The sequence below is a fragment of the Camelina sativa genome, chromosome 9 (assembly GCF_030686135.1).
Source record: "Camelina sativa cultivar CO46 ecotype springtype chromosome 9, ASM3068613v1".
Taxonomy (NCBI): domain Eukaryota; kingdom Viridiplantae; phylum Streptophyta; class Magnoliopsida; order Brassicales; family Brassicaceae; genus Camelina; species Camelina sativa.
The window spans coordinates 3,501,169-3,522,020 of record NC_141888.1 but is presented as its reverse complement, the minus strand read 5'-3'; the positions used below and the strand labels follow the sequence as shown (position 1 = coordinate 3,522,020).

The 20,852-nt window shown below is 33.6% G+C and overlaps 4 pseudogenes across 2 annotated transcripts; 3 read left to right on the top strand and 1 right to left on the bottom strand.

Moving 5' to 3' along the window:
• The first annotated feature begins 398 nt into the window (after nt 1-398).
• Nucleotides 399-7,904, top strand: LOC104714957 (serine/threonine-protein kinase ATR-like; annotated as a pseudogene). Its single transcript, XR_015566146.1, has 15 exons — nt 399-558; nt 722-794; nt 884-999; nt 1,082-1,392; nt 1,524-1,648; nt 1,744-1,888; nt 1,998-2,507; nt 2,617-2,686; nt 2,806-3,097; nt 3,208-4,455; nt 4,585-4,749; nt 6,246-6,580; nt 6,763-7,383; nt 7,472-7,639; nt 7,755-7,904. The product of XR_015566146.1 is annotated as a serine/threonine-protein kinase ATR-like (transcript).
• Nucleotides 7,905-9,526: 1,622 nt separating this feature from the next.
• On the top strand, nt 9,527-11,332 carry LOC104714956 (nucleoside diphosphate kinase 1-like; annotated as a pseudogene).
• Nucleotides 11,333-16,758: 5,426 nt separating this feature from the next.
• Nucleotides 16,759-17,364, top strand: LOC109126584 (protein IDA-LIKE 1 pseudogene; annotated as a pseudogene). Its single transcript, XR_015566324.1, has one exon. The product of XR_015566324.1 is annotated as a protein IDA-LIKE 1 pseudogene (transcript).
• A 688-nt stretch (nt 17,365-18,052) lies between these two features.
• Nucleotides 18,053-19,813, bottom strand: LOC104714955 (nucleoside diphosphate kinase 1-like; annotated as a pseudogene).
• Between the last annotated feature and the right edge of the window lie 1,039 nt (nt 19,814-20,852).

The window sequence follows — 20,852 nt, the reverse complement described above, 5'->3', positions numbered from 1 at the left end:
ATATTCTTGCAATTGAATTCATGCACTTGATTTGGTTGTTGTTGAGTATTTTGAATATTAAGTATAGACCACTTTATATTTGTAGAATATTTCAGAAGAAACCATATCCTCCTAGCTATATTACCTATAATTATGTAAACATATTAAAATCTTGTAATCTAATCTAATATTATCTGTAGTCGAAGATCAAAACAACGAAACCAAATAACCGGTTGATCATATTAACTAATTACTAATTTACCCACCAAAAAAAATCTAATCATCACAGAGTGGAATCGAACCAGAGATATTTTTTTTTATAAACATTTTTTTTTGTGTTTTCAAAATTTTTAGTGCCCGGCAAAATTAAATGAAAAAATCTAGACCCGCTCACTCTGTTTCATCATACATATAGACCTGCTTCATCGAAAGAACGAGAGAGAGAGAGAGAGCAGGTGGTTAAGGAAATGGATCGCTTGCTTGACGAACTCCGTCAACGCCTCGCCGGAGAGCTGTCACCGGAGAATCGGAGTATTCTTCTCCCAAATCTATTCAGTACCGACGATGTCTCTTCTCTCGGTAAACGCACAATCTCTTTCTCTTAATCGATTCTGGAGCTGGAAAATTAACAGCTTAATCGATTCTCCGATTACCGATTTTTTTCTTCATCGTTGAGTTTATTCTCCGGCGAATCGCTTTTTTTCATCGCTCCGTGTTGGTTGGGTGTTAATTTCATCGACAGGCATCGGGACGGAGTCGGATGTTCTGGAGCTGGTTCGTCGTGTTATGATCTTCTTCGCCGAACCAGAATTTGTGTGAGTAGAGAGAGATTCGATCCGGTGTGCATAGTTACCGTCTCTAGGTCGTCTTCTTCAATTTGTTTTCTCTTGTTATCCAATTGCAGTCCTGTGCGAGGAGTAATTCTGGAAGCTGTTGGATCTCTCTTATCGTTATTGCTGCGTTTCAACTCAACGAAGGTGTACCAGATGTTCTTTCAAGACGCCATCAAGGCAATTGAAGGTGAGAGGTGTTACAAGGACCAACTCTATATAATTGGAGATAGTTGCTTACTGAACTAACGTGCCTTTTGTATTCTGTTCAGATTTGCAACTTATTGCGTTACTTCATTCCAATGACCCTAGACTCGGTCAATTTACGTGTTTCTGTATGTGCTTCTCTGAAATTGGAGATGATTCTTGTTCTACCTCTGATACTAGTAAGCCCAAATCTGGTGATGGTCTTCTGTTTAACCTTTTGGGAGACAAACGATGGCAAGGTTTTGCTATTTGTATCTTGAAACTCATCTGTAGAAGCCTAACTGAGGGGACACAATATGTTGAGGATCTCATTGGTACCTCATTTGTCAATGCTGCTTCTTCTTTTCTATGCTGTATTGATGAAGATTTGCAGATGGTGAGTTGATGCTTGGTGATTTGGTTTTATCTGATCGGTTGTCTAGTGTAACTGGTGCATTTTAGTTTTTTTTTTCTTAGAAGATTTTGGTTTTTGGGAACATTAAACTCAAATCTGATTTTATCTGGCAGGCATGCTTTGAATTTGCTTCTCTTGTCGGATCAATCCTTAGTATCAACATCCTCCCTCACAAAAACTTGATACAGTCAATCATCAAACTTTTGATTTCAGATGAAGCAGGACTTTCTTTGTACAGGTGTGACTCTTTTCACTAGTTAAATAAATCTTCTTTTACTATGAGAAAAAGACCTACCTTCACTTTGAACTTCAAATTCTGGGTTTGTGTTACAGGAATGCGATTTATGATTCTACCATTGCACGTTGCCTTACGACAGTGTATTTGAACTGTTCTGATGTCACTGTCAAACAGACTGCGGAAAGTTTAGTGTTAGTCTTCCTTCATGCATTACGGAGAACAAAGAGTGAGGAGCTTAAGGTATATTTGGACACTCCAATGAATGTCGTATCAGTTCTCTTATAGTTTCTTTTCGCTACTGCTATTTCAACGACTTATTGGGAAACCATTTTGTGTATTTTGTATGTAGGCTTCCCTGTGCAGTGCATATGTGCGAGTTGTCAAATCTTGTCCTTCTCATATTTGGCAGCTACAGTCTCTTCTACAGTTTCTCTGTCATCAAGAGCCTTGTTTTCAGTTGATAGAATGTTTAAACGCAGTTCTTGTTGTTCTTGGACCTGATGCTATTCATACAGCAGCAGATAAACCTGTCAAGGATACTAACGTTGGAGAAAAAAGGCATATTAAGGATGAAAGTACCTACTACAGTAGGAAGCGCCAGAAAACTATTGCTGGTATTCAACAAGAGATTTGCTTAGCTCTTGAGGTTGTCGATGAGACTGATGGAAAAGATACTGCTTGTCTGCGTGATATGCTTATTTCAACTGTAAATTCTTTAAAGCCTCCACCTGATGGACCTGAAACTTCAATAGCGGCACTTAGCATTTTCACCAATGCATTTGGTTTATGCTCCTCGACTGGCATAGCTTCTAGCTTGTTTCACCAGATGTATGCCTGGATTCGCTGGATTGCTAAGAAGGTAACCAGAACTCCCCAGTCCCAATTCTTTATTAGCGTTTTCATTTTCAGTTTTTTTTTTTTTTTTTTTTTTTTTTCTTTTTCTGAAAGATTTGGATGTTCATCGTCAGCAATTGGATCCTACCACCGTCGATATATCTATCTACTTGGAAGGGATTGACAATATGCTGTTCGTGTCTGGTAATTTTCCTTGTCCATGAAATCTGACATTTTCTTTTCAGCGCCAAAAAATGTGTGGTCATCTTTTGCTTTATACCAGTTTTGGATCCAGAATTCTTAATGTATTCCCCTGTCATCAGATTTACATCATGATACAAGTAAAGAGGAAGACTTGAAGGCCATACAAGTCTTGCTGAAGCTTCCTTGGACGCAACCTGATTTGTTTGAGAAGACTAATTCTCTAATCAAGTCGAAGTGCTTATCTGTGGGGATATGTGCAAAGCTTCATTTACGTGAGAGTGATTTTGGTATCTTCGATTTGGCTCTTTCTGATGATTCTGAACAAGTGCAAGCTGTTGCTGTTATCTCCATGCCACTGAGCGCTTTTTTCTCTGACTTTGATGTCCTTCCTCATATATTCCAGAAACTAAAGTAAGTTGATGTGAAGAAAATGACAACATGATCCAAGTTCATATTGTTAATTTTACTCACAGTTCCTACTAAAAACATAGCTTAACTGTTCTTTTGTCTTACATTTATAGGGGTTTGTTGAAAACAGAGCATTTGATGGTTAAGAAGACCATTCCACAGTCTCTTGGCTTCTTATCGTGCCTTAATGGATCAATTACTACTGGCTCAGAAAAAACTGCATGCCATTTATTACTACATGAAGATATAAAGAAAGATGAGACTCTGAATTGTCTACTTCGAGGGTTCCAATGTTCAAAGTGTGATGAAATTATCAAAAGGCAAGATGAGAAGCACTTCAGAATGATAATGACTCCGGAGGTGGGGAAGACGGAAATAGGCCATCAGTGTGATTACTCCTATCTTCAGTCCATATATTTTCGCCTTCTCCTTGATGGCTCTCATGAGGAGACTCAACTAGCCTGTGTAGAAGTAATACGAAGAATTCTTGGCCACATTCCCCCAGATATCCTGACCCAGACAAGGAACCAGTGGATAAGTTGCATTAAATATATGTTACTTCATGAAAGTACAGTTGCAAGAGAAGCATTCAGTGCTCAGATCGGTATCTTTGTACAACATCCTATTATGAGCTGTTTGTTTCTTGATGACAATGGTCAGAAGAAAAGCTGCGAGAGGATACTTTTTGATTTGATTGAGGATTCTCTAAGAAAAGCTATGGATCCTCATGTCATCCAGACTCTCTTGGAATCGACAGCTAAAGTTATGGTTTCTGTTGATAGTACCAGTGCGCTGTTCTTGTTTTCACTTTTCCTACTAATTGATCAGCTTGATCATCCCAACTCCATCCGCCGAAAATATGCGACAAGGTTAATAAATCAGTCATGCTACATACATGAAAAAGGAGGATTTATGATGCTACTTTCAAGAGCTGCTGATATTAAAAAGAAGTTATTTGACAATCTATCCGTCAAGCTGACCAGCCGTCCAAATGTCGTAAGAGAATTTGCAGAGGCTGTATTGGGTGTTGAAACTAAAGAGCTTGTGGGGAGAATGGTCCCTGTTGTTCTTCCTAAGCTCTTGGTAGATTGGGAGGAAAATGCTCAAGCAGCGAATACCTTGAACGAACTGGCCAAGTTATTAGACACAGAAGTGGTACCTCTATTAGTAAATTCGCTACCCCAAGTTCTTGCTTTGGCTCTGAATCAAAAAGAAGAGAAGCATCTCCTCGCAGTTTTGCAATTGTATCACTCACAGATTGGTTATGACAGGAAAAAAGATTTTGCTGCTGCATTACCTGCAGTCTTAGATGAGCTCGTATGCTTTGTGGATATTTCTGATACATCAGAGACAAATAGAAGGTATGTACTTGCGTAGCTTCGGACGTTTTAAGCAGAAATTGGTAATTGGAAATAGTATTGGTAATTGGGAAATGGCGATTGTTTGTTGTTTATGACATTCTGTTTGATTTCAATACTTTGCTTATGCAGGATACAGAGACTGCCTGATGCAATAAAGAAGATCTCAAAAGTTTTAACAGATACAGAAGATCTTTCTGAATTCTTACAAAGCTATTTTGCTGGACTCCTTAATAGTATTGACAGAAAAATGCTTCATGCAGACGATAGTTTTCTTCAGGAACAAGCATTGAAATGATAGGACAAGTATCTCAACGCACATCTGCCGAAGCTTATGAAATCTCCATAATAATATAGCTTGTGGCGACTCTTGCTCTCATCTCCCAACTGCAATGCTTGTTCCTGAAGAAACAATTTTTGCAATTATGGATGATGCATTATTAGTTTATTTAATAGTTGACAATTTAAATATTTATAATTTAATTTAGTCTGAAAATATTTAAGCCTATTATGATTATTGTTTGACATTATAATTCTAAACAAAAATTATGATTTTAATCTTTATATTTTTATAAGATAATAGAATTTTTTACGACTTCAATAAACTAATGGTTCATCAAATAAACTACCGTATATGGTATTAAACCAGAAAAATGAAAAACAAAAAGTCACGTCATCGATCTAGCTTTACTGTTGATTGTATATAACCAACAGTCTGAATTTCTTGGGAAAAAGTACACAAATATCATAATTAGAATACTCGTTTTCGCACGTTTCTTTCACGCATCTCTATTCTCTCTCCAGGTCGCTACGGAAGGTTATCAAGATTCCCCTTTCCGACGGACGATGGATTCGACCACTACTCAGCATCAACAAATCCAATACTTACTATTACTTTTTTTATCGTTGCAAGATTTGTTTATTTTATTATAAAATATTGTTTTATACTGTCATACGTTATTTTATGAGCTGCTATCGCGTTACCCATTTCCTCCGGCAAAAATGAAATAAAGTAAGAGAGAGAAAGAGAGTTCCGATTATCAAAACTCAAAAGTGGAGAGAAAGTGAGGGAGAAGAGTGTGAGTGATGTTTGAGTGTGTTACGGTGTGTTGATGTTAAACCGGACCCTTAACGGGCTCCATAAATTATCTTTCGACCTGAATCCGTTTTAAAAACAAAAATTTTTAGATGGGCATACCCATTTAAGCATGTTTATAAATAGGTTTTAATTAATTATCAATAAATAGTCTGATTATTATTTTTTCTGAATTCTCGAACTAAAACAATGATGTTAATGGTTTTTTTAATGTTTATTAAAGTTGTAAAAATTATATTATCTTATAAAAATATAAAGATTAAAATCATAATTTTGTTTTATATATAATTATGATGTCAAACAATAATCATAATACGCTTAAACATTTTCAAACTAAATTAAATTATAAATATTTAAATCAGCAACTATTAAATAAACTAATAGTGCATCATCTACAAATTTTAGTTCTATTCGTGTATATGGTATTAAACCAGAAAAATAAAAAACAAAAAGTCACGTCATCGATCTAGGTGTAAAAAGAATTTACCGTTAATTGTATATAACCAACAGTCTGAGTTTTTTAGAGAAAAATACACAAATATCATAATTAGAATATTCGCATGTTTTTTTTCACGCATCTCTATTCTCTGTCCAGGAAGCTTATCAAGATTCCTCTTTCGGATGGATGATGGATTCGACCACTACACAGCAGCAACAAATCCAATACTTAGTATTACTTCTTTCCTGTTTCTGCTAGGAAGGAAGCAGCTGCAGAAATTATACAAGGAGCACAAAAAAAAAAGTGACGGATGCAAGAATATGTTCGTTCAGTTTACTAGTTTGACTGATGTTTTCAGAGAATTGTGCGACCTTGACACTAATGATGAATCCAACAGTGTCAATATAGCGGCTGCAGTCGAACCCTTGAAAGGAATGATGCCGTTGGATATCATCATACCAGTTAAAAAATCTCTAACCATTAGCCTACCAGCATTGGATATGAACAACAGCGTTTTTGGTTCAGATCTACCAACTATTTCTGGTCTAGTTGATGAAGCCAAGATATTTAAATCCACTACGAAGCCAAAGAAGGTATGTTTTCCCATTTTTCACGTTGAAAGCGTCAACCTAATTCCATATGATTCTCTGCTCTGCTCGCTGCTAATATCACCTAATGTATGCATTATAGTTATACCATACTATAATTACATTTTATCTTCGAGTATCAGTCCTGCAATATGCCTTACCTATAGATTATATTTTGCATCATTCAGGTTATTCTGGTAGGAAGTGATGGTATTGAGTATCCATTTCTCTTCAAGTGCCAACATGATCTCAGGAAAGATGCTCTGATGATGGAATTTGCTGCGATGCTAAACCACTTATTATTCAAAGATCCCGAAAGCAGGCGAAGGAAGCTATATATCCGCACCTTTGCAGTAGTTCCTCTGACCAAGGACAGTGGTATATTGGAGTGGGTGAAACATACACGTGGACTCAGAAGTATTCTAGACGATTTATACTTTTCTTGTGGGAGTTTTGGTCGGAAGAGAACAGATTCTCTAATTCGAAGAATGTATAACCACTGTGAACTTGGGAAGAAGTCTGAGATGCTGAAGACCAAGATCCTCCCTATGCTCCCTCCAGTTTTCCATAAATGGTTCTTGACAACGTTTCCTGAACCAACTGCTTGGTTTAGGGCACGTGTAGCTTATGCTCGCACCACAGCAGTTTGGTCCATGGTTGGGCACACTGTTGGGCTTGCTGACCGCCATGGAGAAAATATACTCTTCGACTCCACTTCAGGGGATTGTGTTCATGTAGACTTCGATTGCGTATTTGACAGTCAGTTACTACAGCCTATGCATGAGATGGTGCCGTTCAGGTTGAACCAGGCAAGCAACTTGTTTCTGTGTGCTCTGTTTTTTATGTATTCCTCCGTTATATCAAATGACTTGTAAAAGTTGGTTTGCCAAACCACAGAACATGATCGGTGGTTTGGGCATCACTGGATATGAGGGCATCTTCAAGAGGGTATGTGAAATCACTCTCACAGTGTTGAGGACACATAGGGAGACATTGATGAGCATCCTGGAGTCTATCATCCACGATCCTTTTGTGGTGGAGTGGAGATACACACGTGCTCGGCAGGTTTGAATAATCTCTCGTTGCCCCCTTTTCATTATTTTTTGGTTTATTGTTTTTTGTTCTCTTTAGTCAACGCTATTTTTTATTTATTTTTTCTTTTTGGCAATTACCTCTCTAGTTACAAGAGCCCGAGATCATACGCTGCATTAACGCGAAGCTAGTGGTTAATGATGCTTCGACAGAAGACCAAACTAGCCGGTTGATTGCAGATGCAGTCTCCATCAAACATCTTGCGGGGATGTTCGATGGATGGAAGCCCTGGTACTAACCAGGTAAGTCATATATATTCTCTCTTTTAAACATAATATTGGGCTTAAAAATAATAAAATTAATATACTTTTACATTTTATTTTCTACTAAAAATAGCATTTTATGCACATCATTCAACCTATATAGCAAATAATTCTAAACCTGTTTATTTTCAATTTTTACATATTTTATAAATAATAACCTTGTAAAACCTTTTAAAAACCTTATAAAAGCTTACTAAATTCTTATAAATATTTATTTATATGGTTTTATAAGGTATTTAAAAGATTCTATAAAAATGACGTTTTTCGCCAAAATTTTCGAATTAATTCTTTTTGACAGAAAAAGTTTTGGCACAAAATTTCATTTTTTGCAAGAAAGTTTTTGAGTTTTGGCGAAAAATTCAATTTTTCATTTTGTTGAAATATTTATTTTTCAAATAAGGATAAAATGGTTATTAAAAATAAAAAGGTTAAAATTGAAAATGACTAAAAATATGAGTATTTTTTTAAAAGTGTATATATTCTAAAATGGGCCTTTCTAAACAATTTCTTCACATTTTTCACAAAATTGAGTAACATATCCATTTTAAAAATTCATATCACAACATATGTATTAAAAAATCTAATTTATTTATCATACATATTATATGATAATTCAAAATAAATTGAAAATGAAAACAAAGTTTTAAATCTTAACAAATCTTTAATAATTTAAAATATAAAAGATGATATAGTCAGATATCAAATCTTATTTTTTAAATTGTGATTGGTTAATAAGTTTCAGATATTTATTAGTAGTTTTTGTCCATATATAATTATATTTAGAGATAGAATTAAAGTGAATTATTTTTTTGGAAACTTATAACTATTTAAAATACTTAATCTACATTTAGTAAAGGTCTTTTCAATTAATAGTAGGGATGCTTTTGAATTTTTTTTTATCCAGAATTTCATATATTTTATGTTGTAAAACAAAATTTTAAAATGTTGTATTAGTTTATGTATTGTGATGTTGTTTATAGTTATAGTTAATTATATATATATCCTATGTTATAATTTCAATGTATGTCATACAACAAGGCTTGAGTTTCATTATAAGACATCAATATATAACTTTATAAAATATTAATGTAATGTTTAAATCTATCATAGCCGATAAAGCGAGTTTTGTGAGTGGTGGCCTGGTGGGTTATTGGTTTGGTCCCTTTGCTGCTCCATTAGGTTTTAGAGCTCTCATTCTTCCTCTTCCATGTGCTTCAAGGCGTTTGCTATCGCCTCAAGTAGATTCAGTTCTTGCTTTGGTGAGTTAGTACGTTGTGATGTTGGTTTCATGCTGCTGCCTAGTTTGTTTGTCTTGTTTTTGGGTGTTGCGATCGTTGCGCTCGATCTTCTCCCCGCCTCTTAAGGAGCTTCAAAGGCTATGGCCAGTCTCCTGATCTCCTTTGTGTCTCCGGTTCACGCTTTCAAGTTTTCAGTTGGTGCCGCTAATTTGCTCATCCGTTGTGTCTGGTTGATAACCATTTCTCTGTTTGGATTAATTGGGGTTAGGTGATTTCCTCGTCTAAGTAAGTTTTTGCTCTCTCTTCTTAGTGAATCTATTAACAACTCGTATAAGTGGGGTGGGAGGGTACGGTGGACGTGGTTTCTTGAGGTGAGACAAGACGAAAGAGGAGGAGCTATACAAACTCAGAAAGGCCAACAACTGGACCTTTTTATCGAAACCCCATATAACAACGAAACTTATCATTCAATCCAAAGTTAATTTTAAAAAATAAATAAATATCCGAAAAACCAGTTTCTAATTTCAAAAGGTACAACGTACTACACAATAATAAAAGGTGAAGTTAATATAAAAAAAAGGAAAATGAAAAATTTTCTAGTAATAAAGATTATATTATAAAACCCTAAAAGGCTAAAACTATTTGGCCGCCTCCTCCGAACTCCTAAGCAATGCATCGATCGATAATGCCGGAAAAAAAGAGAAGAAGGAAAGAAGCGAAGATGGAGAAAACTTTTGTCATGATCAAGCCCGACGGTGTCCAGAGGCGACTAGTACGTTTCCCTTATTTCTTCCTTTTTGTTTTAATGTTAAGTGTGATGCAAAGGATTAAAAATATTGCACCTCATGCAAGTGTTTCAGTTATATTGCTTTGCTTGACAAATATTACATATGTTGTTTGGTGTTTCAGATCCCTGAAATTATCAGAAGGTTTGAAGAGAAGCGTTTCAGTTTGAAGGGTAATTTGATTCAATTCCTAAACTCTTGCTTGAGTGATTTTTTGGAATTAAAAAACAAAAAAAAAATGATTATTTGACTCAGTCAAGTACTGAATCGATCGTAGGAGTGGATGTACAGGCATGAAGCTGATGAATGTTGAGCGGGGTCTTGCTGAGAAGCACTACGAGGACCTGTCTGACAAGAAAGTATTATTCAGGCGTCTAGTTGATTACATTGTGTCTTCAGGGCCTGTTGTTGCAATGATATGGGAGGGGAAGAAAGTTGTGGAGACAGTTGGAGAGATGATTGGACCCTTAAGCCCATCAGACTGCGACGCTGCAACCATCCGTAGGGATTTTGGTATTGACAAGATCAGGAACGTTATCCATGGGAGCTAGTGACTCTGTCGACATTGCAAACAAGGAGATTGCATTGTGGTTCCCAGAAGGACCTCTCAACTGGGACCCAAAAATCAACAATTATTGGAACCAGTTCGATTGTTGAATACTTGAATGCTTGAATAACGTTTCAAAAAAATCAACAAAATAATGTTTGCTGGTTGTAATGCTTGATTTTTTTTTTGTTTCTTAACAAAAACATGATATTAAAAACATGATTTTGTTTTCTCGAATTTGTGACGTAGAGAAGTAGAGACAGATTAAGACATAAGTTGGAGTCAAATTAAGCAAATCTCGGGAAAGGAGATCAAAGTTAAACCCTAACCCTCATTTTCAGTGTTAGCGTCAGACGGGTAAGCAAATCTTCTGATCTCTAGTTAAGTTGTGTTCGTTTTCTTGTCTCGGATGGCCAGTGGTTAGAGGATTTTTTTAACTTATATAGAGCTAATTGACACAACTAAAGAATTTAAGCAATTAATACTCGGAGAACGAGGGTTTAAATCATTAGCCATGTTGTTGTTATCTAGCTTAAGGTGGGTAACGTACAACGGGACTGTGAGTTTAAGGTAGAGGTTAATATCATTAGCCGTGTTCACTAGAACCATTTGGTTTTCTTTGGTTGGCTACTACATTTCGGGTTCATAGGCATGCAAGTTATTTTTTTTCTTACATGGGTTCTGTTTTTTTTGTTTACAGGGAAGGGACCAGAGGTTAATAGCAGCTCTAGTAATTGTACTCTCATAGTCTCATGTGCCTGGATTCATTGACAAAGCATAAAGGAACTGAAGTCAAAGGGTGTTGAAGAGTCATTTGCTTTAGTGGTAACTCGGTGAGTATGAATTATATGTTTCGATCTCATCTCTGTTCTTACCTTTATAATGAGTTTGTGTATACTTGTGAAATCTAATCAAAATGCTTGATTCGTTTGTCAATGTAAATTGTAGTTGGTGTTTGAACCAGTTTAAACCTTTTGAAAGCTTTTCCACTATTAAGGTTCTCACTTCTTTTATCCACTATTGTAGTTGGTGTTGTATTAATAATCAAGTGGTTAATGAATTTATCTGCTGCAACGACTAATGTGGCCTTTTCCAACTGATCAGAACTTTCATGGGGTTTCAAATGTTATTTAAGTCATGATTTTCTGATATCATAACATATGCTTTTGCCTTTCCTCTAGGTCGGTGGTCTTCAGAAGTTCAGATTGTTTAGGTTTTTCTGTTCAGTTTTTGAATATATGTTGTTATAGCGTCTTGTAGACTGATTGATAGTTCCTTTTATCAAACAAATTTGTGTTCAATGTCTTTGACTTGTAAAGTCTCTTTGTTGGGAAAATGCAGGATAAGTGAGGAGTACAATTGCAACATTTAAAGACGTATAGATGTGTACGACATAGAGTATTGTGCTTGTGCCAAACTGAGAAGACATGTCTCTTGACTCTTGAGTAAGGATGGGTCTACTAAAGCAGGTTCCTTTGAGGACTACGCGAAGGAGAAGAAGCATCCGAAGGTTTTAACTCCCTCTCATGAACTTGGTTTGATGACTTGATGTAGTCTAAAATTTGATATGTTTTGGGGAATTTATATAATATAGTTTCTTTAATAATTTTTTCAATTGAAAAGGTTTATATTTTGATTTTGCTAAAAAAAGGTTATTTTGTTTTTGCCAAAAAATGGTTAAAAAACATGCAGTGTAGTCATTACGTGAAAATCCTCTATATAATAAAACGAAAATACACAACTTTTTTTTGTATACTATATAATTTTTATAAGTTGGTTATAAATTAACTGGTCAATATACACTAATATCCCAAAGAATCCTCTAAAAGAAAATATTTTAATAATTTATACAATTTCCAAAATAAAATCTTTAGTATTCCATGTATTGTTACAAAATATATACTACTAGGCATAAAAAGGAATAAAATCTTGGCAATTTATCACACTTAATCATGATTTTCGGGATCCAGTTAAAAATAAAATATTACCTAAATACGGATCATATTAAAACACTTTCACCAAACATGTTCAAAAATTAAAATTAAAACAAACAACAAACATAATCATATCTCATACATAAAATTACAAAATTAACAATATAAAACTTACAAAATAGATATTTTTTCAAACTATCATATTTAGCAGATAATTTTATTGCATAATATTTTATCCAAAAAAACTTTCAAAAACAATTATATAAATTATATTTTATTCAAAAATTATAATATAAATAAAAACATTTTAACCCATGCTCTAGCACGAGTCCTAATCTAGTTACTTTAAATATAATTTAATACAATAAGCATAAGGTGTTACAACACAAAATAATACAACATTAAAATTGTGCTACAAAAAATGGTAATCATATCATAGAATATACGCTGTGAGATGTGAACATATGATATTATATCTAAAAAACGCTATAGTATATGGTGAAAATTTATGTAAACGATAAACGATATTATGTCGTTTTTGTGTGCTATAATCGCTCATATGTCATCTAGTGATCGTGAAACCATTCAAGATAAGAGAGAGAAAAACAACACCCCATGCATGTGTCACGTCTCACGTACGTACTATTCTTCTTCTTGGTCTATGCTCATTTCATTTGGTACTCCTCTTCTTCAACTTCTTCTTCGTCTTCTTCATTATTTTCTTCGATTTTCTGAAATCAACCAAAGTCTCTGGTCGCTCCTTCTCCATGAAAGAAGTAGCATTCTTGGGATGAGAATAAAGAGAAGCCCCACCTCCAATCATCTTCACGTCTTTGGTTCTATTCCCAGCAACACTACCTAAACCCTGCTTAATTGAGACCAGTGGCAAAGGATAACAAGGGGTCAAATTTGATATCAGTGGTTTGAAATGACCTGTCTATAACGATTTGAAGCCCGTATGTATAAATGTATCTGGCATATAAGCAAGCAGAGAGGATGCTTACCCTGGGTGCATGTTCTTCACAAGAGAGATGTGTGGTGAAACTTTCAACGCTTTGGCAAGAAAATTGGCAGCGTTTGCAAATAAACCAGGCAGATTCATCCATTGTTACACTTGTTTCACTGCACTTCTCCAGGACAAAGTGACTTCTTGGCTCCTGTTTATTATCAAAAAGTATATTTTCCCAGAATAAACCTGCACGAGTGTGCACGCCTGAAGGCTGGAAATGAGGACGTGCATATACCTCGATAAAGGTGTATGCTTTATCTACTTCATCGTCTCTTGTGGCCACACACATGTTATGTAAATGGTAGATAGAGGCTATGATCATTATTGTAGCCGGAGGTGGATTACTACTTTTCCACTCAAGCATGCACTGAAAAAGGCCTTTAATACCTGTTCAAGAAAACGAGGCAACTCAATAGCAAATTTTTAAAAAATGATTTCGAATCAATTTATGTATTATGATAAGAAGTTGCTGGTTTCGATCAACACAAGTTGCATTTTTCATTTATCTCTGATCTAATTAGTACTCAAACTACAGAAAAGAGATAAGAAGATTAACCCTTTACGACGTATGTAACATTGATTCCACTGGAAGAGAGAGCTCGCAGGACGTGTTCAGGGATATTTTTTAGGTCGCCAGTGGCAGTGATGGTGACAGGACCATGATGGCCTAAATCCTCCAACATCTTTTTGATACCCGGAACGATCCGACCAGCATCATAGCCACTTGGAATCAAACAGCTGTTCAAGTCCAACCACACCGACGTTTTATCCTTGTTCCACATTACCTGTACGTACGTGTTTAATTAACCTAGAAAAAAACCTATCAGCTTCAAAATCGCAGTTAGAATTAACGAATAATACCTTCACCAGTATTTTTTATTATCGACGAGTAGCAGCTATCAGCCGAGGGAGAGAAGCTAGGGTTCCGAAAGTCCAAATATTTAGGTTATAAATTAAGCTGTTGGGCTAACGACAAAACATTGGAGAGGCCCACAATTTTCGTGGTATTATATATAGTAAGTTCACAACTGATGTTTCCAAAAATTATAAATCTTTATAGGTTTGGTATCGGTTTTAGATTAAGCCTCAATTGATGATTTTGTTTATTAGTTTTTAGGAGAAATTGATGAAACCGGTTCACATATTTGAGCAGATTCTTAAATGTTCAAGCTTTGTTCTTCCACTGTTAGACCATCTCCAATGGTTTTCCCTATTTTTACCACTAAAATAGAGGAACTCTATAATAAAGTTGATTTTTGCTCCAATAGATACCTCTATTTTTTCCTCTAAAAAAAGAATATTCTGTAGAGATTCCTTTTTTTATTTTACTATTAATACCTTTTACTTTTACTTATAAAAGTTGCAAACTAACCCATTTATTTTAGTATTTGTGAAACTTTCATAAAATTATGATATTATTTAAATTTTTAACATTCATAAATATTATTTAAATATCACATTTATTAAAAGAAATACATTGCATCATATAAAATAATAAAAGTGTTAAAAGTTTAAGAACCATTAAATATATATTTTATTTATTTTGATCATAAATATAAAAGTGTTAAAAGTTCAAGGACCATTTTATAAATAGAAAAGTTCAACTCTATTATAGAGGAAAAAATAGAGTTCTCTATATATAGAGGAAAAAATAGAGATCTCTATTATAGAGATAGAAATAGAGATGGGTTGGAGTAGATTTTACTCTAAAATAGAGTTAAAAAGCAAATATAGAGGTGGGTTGGAGATGCCCTTAGCCAATGTGGCCTAACCATGAAATTACCAAAGGCTCTTTTGCAATTTACTTTTCATGCTTGGCACGAATTATCAATTGTTATTTTACTTCAATTCTATTACAATATAAATGTAAGCGCTTAATATAGTTTTTTCGTTTATATATTTATGTTCTTGCAATTGCATCCATGCACTTGATTATTGTTGAGTCTTTTGAATATTATGGTTTTCATTGTATGATTGTATCATATGATTGATTAACACATTGTTTTATATGTATAGTTTAGTTATAAATCTTGAGTAAATCAAATAATCAGCTGAATAAAAAAAAATTGTCCACTTGTACCAGCACGTATCTTAATAATGGGGTCAAAAGCATTACACGTTTCAAATTAGATTATTAGCACTATTAAAAATGAAACTACATATTTGGGAGCTAGCTGGAGTACTACAAGTATAGACTAGTAGAATAATATTCCAGAAGAAACCATATGGTATACCTATAAATTAAGATTAATATTATAATTATGCAAACATATTAAAATCTTGTAAATCTATAGTGGTCCATGCGAATATCTGTCTTTGAGTCGACGACGATCAATATCCAACGGATCATGCGTGTGCATGGTTTGACATTTACGTCTACAACATGAAATTAGTTGCCATCTGTCGTATTACGTTATAGTTTTATATACATTTCATGCAAAATTATGTGCTAAGGTAAATCAATTAAACTATATTTAAGTTCTTTGACCACATGACTCTAATCTCTTCATATAGAAGCCAAACTAGTTTCTTTTCTAGTGACGAGATTCAAACCTGATACCTAACATTAAAAAAAATTAGTAAGTTTTTTTATTTTATTTCTGTGGTAAACTATGAAATATGAAAAATGAGTTTCGTTGGGCAAAATATTAGTTGTTATAACAGAAAAATCATGTGCTAATAAAATTAAATATATTATTAGTTGCATAAATCATTTGTAGACGAATGATTAACATTTTTTTTATGATAGATAATTGTTTGGTGACCCTAAATAACGGAGCTAATTATTAGAAGACTTGTGTATTAACTCTCATAACGAAGATACAAGTGTTTCTGTAGAGATCAGAATGCAAAACCTAAATTAATTAACCTACAAGTTTACAAATATACTGTACAAATTCTACATGTATGAGATAACTATTAGAAATATATTCAAAGATATTCTATATATATTATCCTAAAATACACTAATTTATTTTAATTTCTTGTAACCATTTGTGTGGATAATTATGGTGAGTACCTTAAAACTAATTACCCAAATCTGTACAGACAAACTTGAGGTAATCACGTACACCATCTTCCCACGTAAAGTCCAACGCGGCATTTCGAGTTTAGTAAATATTAATCTATTTTGTTATTTTTTTTATTCACTATCGTATATCGTTGACCTTAAAAATTCTCAAAAAATACAAAAACTCCATTACTTGCGCTTCACTTCTTTATTGTTTCTTTGCTTTTCTTGTTTGACCATTTTACACATACAATAATGTGTATAGTTACATATATAATCTATATCATGCACATAAGTATATAGGTCTATACGCATAGTTATACAGCTCAAAACTTAAACCTTCTTAAAATCCAAATTTTATAAAACCCTAGTAGCTAAAGTCTAAACCTATGTCTCCTCCTTCTTTCTCCGAACATTGTCTTTCTCATACAACCATGTTTATGACTCTTTGTATTGTTTTCTTCTTGGTTTTTGGTTCTTACACTGCCGCGGCAAGGGTCGGACCGATCAAGGTCTCTGAAACGGATATAGTTCAAACAAGATCAAGATCAACAAGACAAGAGATCATTGAGGGTTTTAGATTCAAAGGTCGTGTGTTCCATTTATTATCTAAAAGGGTACTTGTACCACCTTCGGGACCTTCCATGAGGCACAATTCTGTGGTGAATAATCTCAGACACTAATTAATTAACTGGTTTTTTTTTATTTGTTTCTTTTGGTTTAATTTCAATCTCTTAGAATTTTTTTTGACAATCATGAAGTTGTATTTAGAAAGATTCTTGAAGTTGTATTTGATGAGATTTTGTTTTGCTTTTATTTATTTAATTTTTATTTAAGTTTCCTTTACATATATTGAGTTCATTTACATTTGTAATTTCTCGGTTGGAAAGTTATACGTATATATCTTAAAAATTTCTTTTGTTATGCGAAAAAATCAAGTTGTACGAAAACACGGGAAACACGAGATTAGTATTATAATATCATCAATCTAAATATCCAACATTGCGACAAACAAGGAACAAGACAACTTCTTCTATTCGTAACCTGTGGAGTTTGCGAATTATAAAAAAATCTATGTATTTGTTGCTCTTTAATTTTGATGGTTTCTCTCAAACTACATCGTTTTCTATATTTATAATTTTAAGGGATCACATAGTTTTGCCTAATCCCCCGTTTAATTAGATCAAGTTGCTTAAATCCCCTAATCCACTGGGATTTGCATAAGTGTATGAGCCCATTTGCCGCCTGCGTCCACTCGTGTGAGGTGGGCTTCTTTGAGTTTCGCTCAATAATAAAGCTCTTTACAACATTTTTCACCAATTGTGTGATTGTTTGTGTCTTTCTTTTATCTCCTTTAAAAATCAAAATTTAAATTTATTTAATGAATCAGTTATACTTAGCAAGAGGTAGAGAGCTAGTTTGGAGGCAGCTACAAATAGCATACAGGGAATAATAAACAAAGCATAACTTGCGTTGACTATACCATTAACTCATTTAGCTCAAAATAACATATTTAACTGCCTGATTAGAATTTTAAAGACACAAATCAAGAATTACAACCAGCAAACCTTATTTTGTAAAAGATATAGAGAGAGGAGGATCAACAATCGAACTGGTTCCAGTAATTGTTGATTTTTTTGTCCCAGTTGAGAGGTCCTTCTGGGAACCATAATGCAATCTCCTTGTTTGCAATGTCGACTGAGTCACTCCCATGGATAACGTTCCTGATCTTGTCAATACCAAAAATCCCTACGAATGGTTGCAGCGTCGCAGTCTGATGGGCTTATGGGTCCAATAATCTCTCTCACTGTCTCCACAACATTCTCCCCCTCCCATATCATTGCAACAACAGGCCCTGACGACACAATCAGAGCCGTGCGGACATAAACTATGGCCAGAGGCGGTAAAAAAAACTTTTTAATGCATAGAAAATATAATGTCAAGAACGGTAAATACCAGTCATATAACAAAAGTAAACAATGAATTAAAAAAAATCTAACTGAAATTTTCTTCCGTAAAATATCATTAACTAAATGTTCAAAATCAACTTTTCTAAATATTTTCTTTCGCTAGACATTTACTTTAATAATAACGATAACCGGTGATTCTGTAAACTAAATGTTCAAGTGTGGAATTAGTAACATCAATCAAAATAAAGTGAGAATACGAGAGACGAAAATTCTTTTGTATCGTGTAGTAACTAAACATAGGTCAAAGTAAAAATAAATGTAATTGTTTTAATTTATATAAATGTTACTATAGTTACTTTGGCATACATATAAAACTGTAGAAAATGAAAGTTTACCATAATTTTATAATGTTAACTCAGTTTTAATAAGCTTTTGACTTATTCTTTAAATCGAACATGGCAACTATGTGGGTTTAACAATTGAAAACTAAGGCCTTGAATGTTTTGTAGATTTTGAGAGAGATTTTGGTTTTTGTTTTTCAAAATCTCATTTTTATACCAATCAAGATTTTAAAATTTTGGTTTTCCTAAAATTTAGGGAAACTATTTTGTTATAGTCTTCCATTCACGATTCTAGATTTTCAATTGTTCTATAATTTAGGAAATCTAGTTTTTGATTCTTTACGTTAATTTTTCTCAAAAACCAAAAACCTTTTTTTTGAGATTTTTCATTTAAAAAACTAATACCAAAATCTAAAACTAAAATCTAAAATCTAAAAACTAAAAACTAAATCCAAAAACTCAATTTAAAAGCAGTGTCCATTCATGGCCTAAAGGTCTAAGATATATATACTATTTAAAACTACATGGCCGTAGTAACTAAACATAGGCCAAAGTAAAAATAAAGGTCTTCAATTTTTTCAAAATTTTGAGGCCGTAGGCCAAAGTTTCTTTTGTTTACACTGAGGCACGGCTCTGGACACAATGTAATCAACCAGACGCCTGAATAATACGTTCTTGTCAGACAGGTCCTCGTAGTGCTTCTCAGCAAGACACCGCTCAACATTCATCAGCTTCATGCCTGTACATCCACTCATATGACTCAGTATTTGACTGAATCAACTAATCTTTTTTTTTTTTTTTATCAAAAACAACTCAAGCAAGAATTTAGGAATCAAGTTACCCTTCAACATGAAACGCTTCTCTTCAAACCTGGTGATGATTTCAGGGATCTAAAACACCAACTAACATATGTAATATTTGTCAAGCAAAGCAAAGAACAACACAAAATACATGCATGAGGAGTGAGGACCAATATTTTTTAAGCCTTTGCATCACAGTTCATACTCAACATGACAACATTTCTTAAAAAAAAAAAAGGAAGAAATAAGGGAAACGTACTAGTCGCGTCTGGACACCGTCGGGCTTGATCATGACGAAAGTTTTCTCCATCTTCGCTTCTTTTTTCTCCATTATCAATGCTTTCCTTTTCCCTTTTTCCAGCATTATCGATCGATGCCAGAGTTAGGAGGTGGGGTTTTGTAATCTTTATTACTAGAATATTTTGGTTGAATAATTTTCACTACTTTTTTTGTTTTAATCAATCAATATAAATTACAGAAATAAAAACATATTAAAAAGAAATCATTAACAAATATATTAATTTAGTTAAACTCAAACGACACATCATCTTGTTTGTTTGTAAAATATACACCTTGATTCTTCTCGATAAACTCAAACTAACATATAAACTCGTTTAATATTACAAAATCTAAACAATAGTATTTTTCCTAAACCCAAACCGATATTTAATCTTGTTTAATTGTAAATTATAAATTCTAAGTTTTTTATAAACTCAAAAAATACATTATCTTGTTTAATTATAAGAAAAAAAATAGTCAGCTACACGAACTATATCACTATACATGACCACACATGCCAACTTTAGAAATGTATATTCAACTACACGAAGTATATTTATTGCATGACCACATATACCAACTATTTGATGATATGTGCTCAACATCACAACCAACTTATTCCATTACACCGTTGATCAGAATCTATTGTTAACCAGTATTGACCGGCATTAACCGATCTTGACCAATAAAAATATGCAATTTTTTTTGTTTTTACTTGAATGATTTAGGAACCATTTATGGTGTTTTATAATTTAAAACATATATGGATCCAAAATAAAGATATATTGTATATATATTCCATTCATTTAGTCTTATAATAGTTATTTTTGTTTTCAATTTCAAAACTTAACTAAAATTGATATTAAAACTGTAATTCAAACCAGATAATACTGTTGTAATAAATCAAATAAGAAAACTACTTATTTCACATTATGTTCATGCATGTGTTATGCAATACATCTATTTCGTGTAGTTGAGAATACAATATTATACTTGGCATGTGTGACCATACGTTTTCGCATATTTTGTATAGCTAACAATCTTTTTTCTAATTATAAAATCTAAATTTT